General features: G+C 45.7%; 1 non-coding gene across 1 annotated transcript; it reads right to left on the reverse strand.

Annotated features, from left to right (window-relative positions):
- Positions 1-662: 662 nt before the first annotated feature.
- Trnat-cgu (transfer RNA threonine (anticodon CGU)) lies at positions 663-734 on the reverse strand. The gene has a single exon. It is a non-coding gene; the product is annotated as a tRNA-Thr (tRNA).
- Between the last annotated feature and the right edge of the window lie 8,663 nt (positions 735-9,397).

The raw sequence follows: 9,397 nt of genomic DNA on the forward strand, positions 1-9,397 counted from the left end.
ATAAATGTCATAATTACTGCCGGCAGGGTGCGTGAAGCACAAGCCGAGCGACCGGGGAGATGACAAAACAACGTAGAAATGTGAGCGTCCTTCGAATCCGGGCGAAAAGGGCTGGCTCGGTGTGTGACTTCGAGGGAGTGTGGACCGTTGCACAATGAACACGAAATGCGTCGATAAAGGAATACACGTGGCAAGTTTTCTTCCCATTTTGCATTTCATTTGCTTTCTTGCTTAGAGCAACAGAATGAGCTGTGAGATTATTGCGGGTAAGTTCGGAGGACAGATTTTACAACGCTTTCATTGACATTTCGCATTTGAACGTTTCAAGTAAACAGAATTCTACGAGATATGTGACTTCCCACCAGCTGTTTCGTGTATGCATTACAAGTAACATTTAAGGATAGAACCGAAAATACAACTACACAACGTAAGAATCTCACGCCACGATGACAGTCTAGCAAAATTATAATTGCATTTTATGGCTCAAGTGCACACGTGCTCACTAGTGTAAAAAGGGCTTACACAATTTGCCACATTATTTCACTCATTTATGAAGACAACTAGTTGTATGTACAAATACACACAGTAGAAAACTGTGCAAAAAAAATACAGCCCAACACTCACTTGCACACAAAAAAAAGGATTTTCCACAATTTCATAATTGCCTCCTGTGAGGTTTGAACTCACGACCGCTGGTTTACGAGACCAGCGCTCTACCACTGAGCTAAAGAGGCGCTTGAAATCCCGCTCCTTAACTGCGTTTTTGAGCACGACGAATCGACAAACGGCACAACGTGATAAAATATACGGATTTTTCAGAGCTATTTTTAGGACTTTTTTTACGCAGACCAGACTTTTTTCTCCAATGGGAATAACCTATCAGTATAAAGGTCCGTAATTGTCACAGAAGCATTATGTCAACATTTGTTACAGAAGGAATGAGCATGGAATTGTTTGACAGAATTCCTCTATGCTATAAATCTTTAAGCTAATCAGGATCATAATGTTCAAGGTTCGAAAGTACACGAAAGTGTAAGTTAGACGCATCAATTTGGTGAACATTGCATCTGCATTGTTGAAGTTGAAGTATATTTCCACTAGAACGACTTCTATAATTCGATACTGGAAGTGCTAATCGTAATTGATTTACAATCAAATAAGACTATGCAAGAATGCAATATCGGCATTTGATGTTTCAAGCCGAGAAGACAAGAATTAGACGTCCTTGGAAAGATTCGTTTCGATTGACATGATGTTGGTTGATGGATCAAAGACTTCATCTTAGAATTTTTAGTATCCTTGCAGATTGATGAGTTTTTTTTTTGGAATTAGAAGTGAAAAGTGTTTCAGAATTCTTGGAAGTTTAGTTTATTTTATGGTGACTACTCTCCATATTGACAAATTCTTCCAACTAAAGCTATATTAAGACAAATTTGTATTGATTTTATGTGCTTCTCCCACCTAATATGGTACTTATTAGCTAACAATATGGCTCTCTACGTAGAACAGATCTCTACAGCGAGGCTGCTCTAGCTCTGGCTCTCTTGCGACATTGACGCAGCATGTAAGTTAATAAAAAATAGATTTAATCAAAAGTTAGTCTGCCTCCAGCTTCCGTAGCGAAAGGACGTGTTTCGCTCGAAAGCGTCTTTACGGATCATTTGTATACGGCAGAAAGAGGCTATTGTTCTCGAGTGCGAATGCGTAGTCAACGCGATTACCCGTAACGCACCTATCGGTGTCTCCGTCTTACTCCGATATTCGTGCGGAGAGTGTACCGTTACTTCTATCGATCGAGTGGCGATCGACGTGTGTTCTTGTGTTGTGAGTGTGTGTATCGTTGCTGCTGATCGTAGCGATAAGCAAGCGTATCAACGCAACGCTATCGCTTTGATCGGCGCTTGTGCTACAAGTTAGTGTGTGTGTGTGTCGGTGTGTGTTTATTTGTGCATCGTGTGATACGGTAAGTGTTACCCCTTTTTTTTATCCGCTCCGTTGTCTCCGGCCCTACCATGGCGGTAGAGCAGGATGCTTCCGACTCCGATCGGGAGAATGATCACTCGAAAGAAGTGAAAAGAAAGCCAGGGCGTCCCAAGGCTGCACCAGCGGCAAAAAAAATTGCCTTGGACGAAAGGCCTTCGACATCGAAGGCCACTTGTAGTAGTGTCACTTTGGCAAAGAGTGCCCAGGTGACAAAAAGTGCCCCGCTGACAAAGGGTGCCCCGCTGGTAGCAACTAACGAGCCGCTATCAGAACACCGAGCGCGTGCTTACCCGCCGTCGTGGGAGGGTAAGCCAATAGTATATTTTATGCCGCGAGTTAAACAACTCGATGTAAGGACGATCGCGGCATCGTTATTCAAAAAGTACCCGGGCGTTGCCGATGTTTTTCGGATGCGCCCAAACAAGATCAGGGTTACCGCAAAGGACCGGGCTCAAGCCAACGTCATTGCGGCTGACCCAGAATATACGGAGCACTACCGGGTTTATATTCCCGGTAGTTTGGTTGAGGTTTCCGGCGTAATCGAGGATTTCGATTACCCTGAGGAGGAAGTGGTGCAATTGGGCTTTGGGGTTTTTCAAACCCCGAACTCGCCCAAGATAAAAGTGCTTGAAGCAAAAAAGCTCTTCAAGCTTGATGCTTCAAGCAAGCCAGAAAAAAAATATGTCCCGACCTCCTCAATCCGGGTTACGTTTGAGGGTACGGTACTCCCGCAGGCCCTAATTCTAGAAGGCCTCCGGATACCCATTAACCGGCCGTACGTACCAAGGGTGGCAACCTGTTCCAAGTGCAGTCAGATTGGACACGCTGAACCGTTTTGCACACGTAAAACATGCTGTGGTAAATGTAGAGGGGCACATGCCACCGAGGAGTGCAAAGCTCCCTCCCAAAAATGTTCGCATTGCCGGGACGAGTGGCACGAGGTAGCTTTGTGCCCCGTGTACCGAAAACTCCAAAAGGAGCAGACTAAAACAATATCCGAAAGGGCACGCGGATCGTACAGCGATGCTCTAAAGGGAGCAAATGCATCAAACCCTTTTGCTGTTTTGGGTACAGATGCAAATGGCAAGTCCAGCCCGACTGCACTCGAACAGGTGCCATTGAGACCGGTGAAGAGAGTACCTTATAAAAAGGTACAAAGGAAAGTCCTAAGGACAAAAACTAAATCCTTGGCACAACAGCGTCTCGCCAAAGCTAAAGCTTCCACCCCAGTCCAAAAACGAGATGCTGAACATCCCATTCCCGCTCCCCAAATTGCCAGGAAGGAGCCCAAGAAAAAGCGATCTCCCCGGACCGAAGCCTCTCTGGAAAGCTTGGCTTTTCCAACCGGGGGTTTACCGAAAACCCCTACCCCGTCCCTTTCCGAGATCCTAGAGTCACTCCTCATAACCCTCAACCTCCCGCAGCACCTGCACATGATCGCTACTTGGGCCCTTCCTTTCCTGAAGGGGATGATCAAACAGTGGCTGGCCCAATGGCCATGCTTGAGCATGATGGTCCGATTGGACGATTAATTCCTCCAAGGGCTAACATCTTACAGTGGAACTGTAGGAGTTTGCTTGGCAAGCTAGACTCCTTTAAAGCATTAGTGGGCGAGCACAACTGCGATGTGTTCGCCCTCTGTGAAACTTGGCTATCGGAAGAAATTAATCTTACCTTCCCTGGATATAATATAATCCGTGAAGATCGCATTACAAGGGGTGGGGGAGTACTAATTGGTGTTCGAAAGAGTCACGCTTTCAACAGAATACCTACCCCTAGGCAAGAAATGATCGAAACTGTCGCAGTCAAGGCAAAAATTAGCGATCTTCACGTGACAATTGCATCCATTTATATCCCCCCGATAGCCAACAATGAAAAAGAAAAAATTGAAAAGATCAAAGAGGATCTTGGAAATTTAGCAGCGGTCTTGCCTGGACCACTTTTGATCCTGGGAGATTTCAACTCCCATGGAATCGACTGGGGCTGCGATAAGGATGACATACGCGCTCCAATTATCCGAGACATCTGCGACAGATTTGGGTTTTCAATCCTCAACTCAGGAGAGGCAACTAGGATGCACACACCGAAGAGTAGGGCGAGTGCACTGGACCTGTCTCTATGTCCATCAGCGATGGCCCTGGATTTTAGTTGGAAGGTGATCCAGGACCCTATCGGCAGTGATCACTTGCCGATAGAAATTTCCTACATCAAGGGAGGATGTCCAGGAGGTGGAATCCCCGTTAAATGTGACTTAACGAGGAACATCGACTGGACGAGATACGGTGAATTAGTAGCCGCTTCGCTTTCTCTTGACTTGGAAGATTTGTCTCCAGTTCAGGAGTACGAAAAACTTGTTTCAATTATAAACAAGTGCGCTCTTGAAGCCCAAACAAGGCGCTCCCACCAAGCAAGGACATTCAAAAAACCTCCCACTCCTTGGTGGGACAAGGATTGCCAAGCGGCTTTTAATAAGAAGCGGGAGGCGTTTAAAGCATTCCGGGACACGGGCTCAAGGTCTTTATATGAAAAATATAAAGGACTGGAGAGATCGTGTAAAAACCTGTTGAAGGCGAAGAAAAAGGGTTATTGGCGCAGATACGTCAATAACCTAGACCCTTCCGCATCACTTAATTCGCTTTGGAGGATGGCTAGAAGGATGCGAAACAGCAACAACATCAACGAGAGCGAAAGCTTTTCTGGCGAGTGGCTAAATGAATTTGCCCACAAGCTTTGCCCTGATTTCGTTCCTGCGCAGAACTTTCATCAAAATGCGCCTGGCAGTGACCCTATCATGGACTCACCGTTCACTATGGTTGAGCTATCGCTTGCTCTCCTTTCAAGCAAAAATTCTTCCCCAGGCCTGGATCAGATCAACAGCAAACTGCTGCAAAATCTTCCCGACATGGGCAAGAAACGTCTGTTAAGAATCTTCAACGATATGTTGGAGTTCAACAGCGTCCCGCAAGAATGGAGGGAAGTGAAAGTTGTCACTATTTTGAAGCCTGGCAAACCGCCATCAAGACACGATTCATATCGGCCGATATCATTACTTTCGTGTCTGAGAAAACTCCTTGAAAGGATGATTCTTTTACGGTTAGAAGAATGGTTGGAAACCAACAACCTTCTCTCAAGTACTCAGTTTGGTTTTCGTAAAGCCAGGGGTACTAATGACTGTTTAGCGCTTTTGGTGACTGAAATAGAGCTTGCCCGTGCACGCAAGCAGAACATGGGGTCTATCTTCCTTGACATACAGGGGGCATTTGACTCAGTTTCTCCATACAAACTGAGTCAAAAGTTAGAAAATGCGGGCCTGGGACCAAAGTTGAATAACTTGTTATTCAACCTTTTGTCGGAAAAAGCTATGAATTTCAACAATGGTCACGTGCAGTTAAAACGGACCAGTTTCCATGGACTAGCACAAGGGTCCTGCTTGAGCCCACTGTTATATAACTTTTATGTTAGTGAGATAGACTCTTGTCTAGCGCCAAACTGCAGTCTTAGACAATTGGCAGACGACGGCGTTATATCTGTTGCAAGCAGAGACGCCGACGAAATACAACTGGCTTTACAAACCACTCTGGATAATCTTTCCGAGTGGTCTGAAAACCTTGGTATCAAGTTCTCTGCAACGAAAACTGAGATGGTAGTCTTTTCTCCTTTTAGCGACACGGGAAAAAACAGGGAGAAAAGGCTATATGACCCGAAAATTGATGTCTTTCTGTATGGTGAAAAGATATCAATTACCGACAATTTTCGATACCTTGGTGTATGGTTCAATTCTAGGCTAAACTGGAGTACTCACTTCACCCGTCTGGTGCAAAAATGCAGTAAAAGAATCAACTTTCTAAGGACAGTCACAGGATTCTGGTGGGGCGCACATCCATCAGATGTCCTGAGACTGTATAAGACAACGGTACTATCCGTATTGGAATATGGAAGCATATGCTTCCATTGGGCATCCAATACGTTGATACTCAAGCTAGAAAGGCTACAGTACCGCTGTCTTAGACTCGCACTAGGGAGCATGAAATCCACACACAACATGTCCCTAGAAGTGATGACCGGAGTGATGCCGCTCAAACTACGTTTTGAAATGCTGTCGCTTCGCCTTCTAGTCCGTTGTTCAGTATCAAATCCCTTGATAATAGAAAATTTTGAAGCGCTTCTAGAGACAGGTTCTAAGAGCAAAATCCTCAAGATCTACGAAGATTTTGTTGCCCTACAAGTGCATGCTAGCGCTCCACAGGCATTAAATCGTGCTGCCCTTCCTGAGAACTACAGTTCCATTTTAGTAACAGATTCCTCATTGCACGAGGAAATTAAGACCATACCTAATGATCTTCGCCCGAGGGTAGTTCCGGGCATTTTCATGAACAAGTATGGTCATTTAGACCAAATAAGCCAGTACTACACTGATGGATCATCCTCTGAGGAGGGCACTGGCTTCGGTGTTTTTAGCGAGTTCACCGAGGCATTTTTCAAATTGAGGCAGCCATGTAGTGTTTACACCGCAGAGCTAGCCGCAATCTTGTACGCACTATCGATGATAGCAGCGAGACCTTCGGACCAGTACTTCATCTTCACTGATAGCCTTAGTGCTATTGAAGCTCTGAGATCTCCGAAGGCTGTTAAGAGTCAGGATTTCCTTACCATAAAAATCATTGAACTGCTTGGCTCAATGTTCGATAAGGCGTATAGGATCTCGCTAATTTGGGTCCCTTCTCATTGTGGAATTCCCGGCAATGAGAAGGCAGACTCACTGGCCAAAACAGGCGTCCAAGAAGGCGCTTTTTACGACCGACCTATCTCGGCCCAGGAGTTCCTTCGTTTCCCACAGCAACTTTTCCTGTCTCGCTGGCAGAGCATGTGGGAGGCGGATGAACTCGGGCGTTTTCTCTTCTCGATCTCTCCGCAAGTGTCCCTGCGGCCTTGGTTCGATGGGCTCTCTGTGGACCGGGCGTTCATACGGATGATGTCTCGACTGATGTCGAATCATTTTGCGTTGAATGCTCATCTACAGCGTATAACTCTGGCTCAGACAAAAGTATGTGGCTGCGGTGACGGATTCCACGATGTGGATCACCTTCTGTGGTCTTGCGTGGAGTTTGAAACCGCAAGACCCTCCTTGTTGAGCGCAGTCGAGAATGTCGGCAGACGACCGGGTACAGAAATTAGAGAAGTGTTGGCTACCAGGGACCTCCTCTACATGAGGATCATTTACCGATTCGCCAGAGACAACGGTCTTGTCCTATGATTCCACATCCCAAGTATCCTTCCAATCCTTGTTCGTATTTCCCCATTCCTTTGTTGTTAAATGTTTTGTTGTCTACGTCTTAAGTGTATTTTTTGTAGTGCCACGGGTGATCCGATGACTGGGCAACTGCACTCGAGGGTGATTCCAACACTGCCGTAAAAGGGAGGCAGACGTTGTTCAAAGTGCAGTGTTCTCCACTCCAGTCCAGTTTTGACACATTGAGTTTGACAATGTTGGCGTCGGGTTCGGGGTGTTCGGCGGGTTCAGTCTCGGGAGTAGTGAAGTCGCTTTCGCTGCTGCGGGATAGAGTTTGTCGATCATCCTTTGATTGGACGTTGACTAGAGTGAGCTTGGAATGTCATTGCTGGAATGCACTGGAGAACACTGTACGAAGACAAATAAATGTGCTGTCTAAACAATATTTGTTTGTTTGTTGCAGTCCAGACCAATCCACAAAGGACAACAATAGAACGGCCACATCACCACTATAGCCGGAATTCGGATGTAACCAACCACCATCATCACAATAGACACAGCAATAGTCCCGGACCATCAAAACTCACAACAACCACCACTACATCATCATCATCATCATCATCATCATCATCATCATCATCATCATCATCATCATCATCATCATCATCATCAGCATCATCAACACCATCACCACAACCATCCACAACCGAGTATGCCCGGGATAAGGCAAATAATAGGGAGGAAATGCCTTATCAATATGATTGTAATTTTTTTTTCAACACAAGCGGTGTTGACAATACGGCATTGGACCGTCATAATCAATTGTAAATAAATAAATAAATAATCAAAAGTTATCTGACCAACACAATCTATGCAAGTGTTGGGAATTCTGGTATACAGATATAAATGACAACCCTAGTCCTTAAGGGTAAATCCTTTCTATCATACGATAAAACCCATGCACGTAAATAAATTAATAGTTTGAACCACACGACCACCTTCCTTAATACCGCCGTGTTAGTAAAATCGAGCGATTTCGTTGTAGTTAAATTAGGATGAACATTGAACCCACGAAATGCTGGGCGAAGCTGTGCTGCAAGCGCGGCTGACAAAATAGCGACAAGAGGCCGGATGACAGGAAATGGCGTAGCCTTATACAGGTCGCACAACTACACATTAAATCAATTATAATCGCTCGTAATTTATTATCGATAAACCATAAATTATACGCCGCGCGCCTGTTTCCCTTTCTCCCCTCCCTTGCTCTGTTGGTACTATTAAGTGCGCTGGCTTCAAAAAGCCTTCTTCGAAGTACATGTGTGTTTGTGTGTGTGTAGGCAGCTGGCCATTGAGAGCGTCGAATTAATTCCCGTATTTATTAAATCCGCTGCATGCATGCACACGTACTGCGGCATAGTGCAGCATTGCACGCCAGCCAGTGCATGATGTACGCCTATGTGCACGCTCTCGCACAGCAAAAGGCGAAATCGACTTTTCAAGACGCCTTTATCTGGAGATTGTTGCCAAGAGAGGTCGTTGAGGCTGAAGCAAGAAGTTGCGGCAAGGAACTTAATGGTAACATTTCACGCCTCGTTGTTAGACATCGTTTACTCTGGACGAGAGAAATGGAGGCCCTGATGAAGGTTGGTAGAGGAAAGACGACGGTAATAATACACAGATCAATTAATGTATGTAGCCCTCGACCATTACCCTCTTCAAGAGTTCTATCGCAGTATCACTTTTACTCGTAACGAGCATCAAACGAAAATCATCGACAGTTCTTTGCTTTCTCGCTGTGGTCAACAATCGGAGTTCGTGAGAGTAAACGGTCGCCGCGGTCTCTTCCCGCCACATTAAGCAAATAAAGATAAATTAAGCCGAATGACCGACAACGTAAACATCCAGGTTCGACGACAACGACGAGGACGTACCACACCGTGCCGTCGCGCCCAACCGACGATCGAGGTTGATAAACGGATGGACGGCTCTAACGTCTGTGTCCCGTCACATGGTGGGTCAGGATCGAACTTTACACAATTGAAACGGAAAAATAAACGACCACTGCTCCATCCGGCTGTGAGGGGCCGCCTAGGGGGCGGCTTCTAACGCATATGCATAAAGAGGCATCGTCGAACTCATTCCCATTGCCCTCCCTATTCCCTTTGCCTGCCCTGACTATTGACA

This window comes from Anopheles maculipalpis, chromosome 2RL, assembly GCF_943734695.1.
Source record: "Anopheles maculipalpis chromosome 2RL, idAnoMacuDA_375_x, whole genome shotgun sequence".
NCBI classification, from domain to species: domain Eukaryota; kingdom Metazoa; phylum Arthropoda; class Insecta; order Diptera; family Culicidae; genus Anopheles; species Anopheles maculipalpis.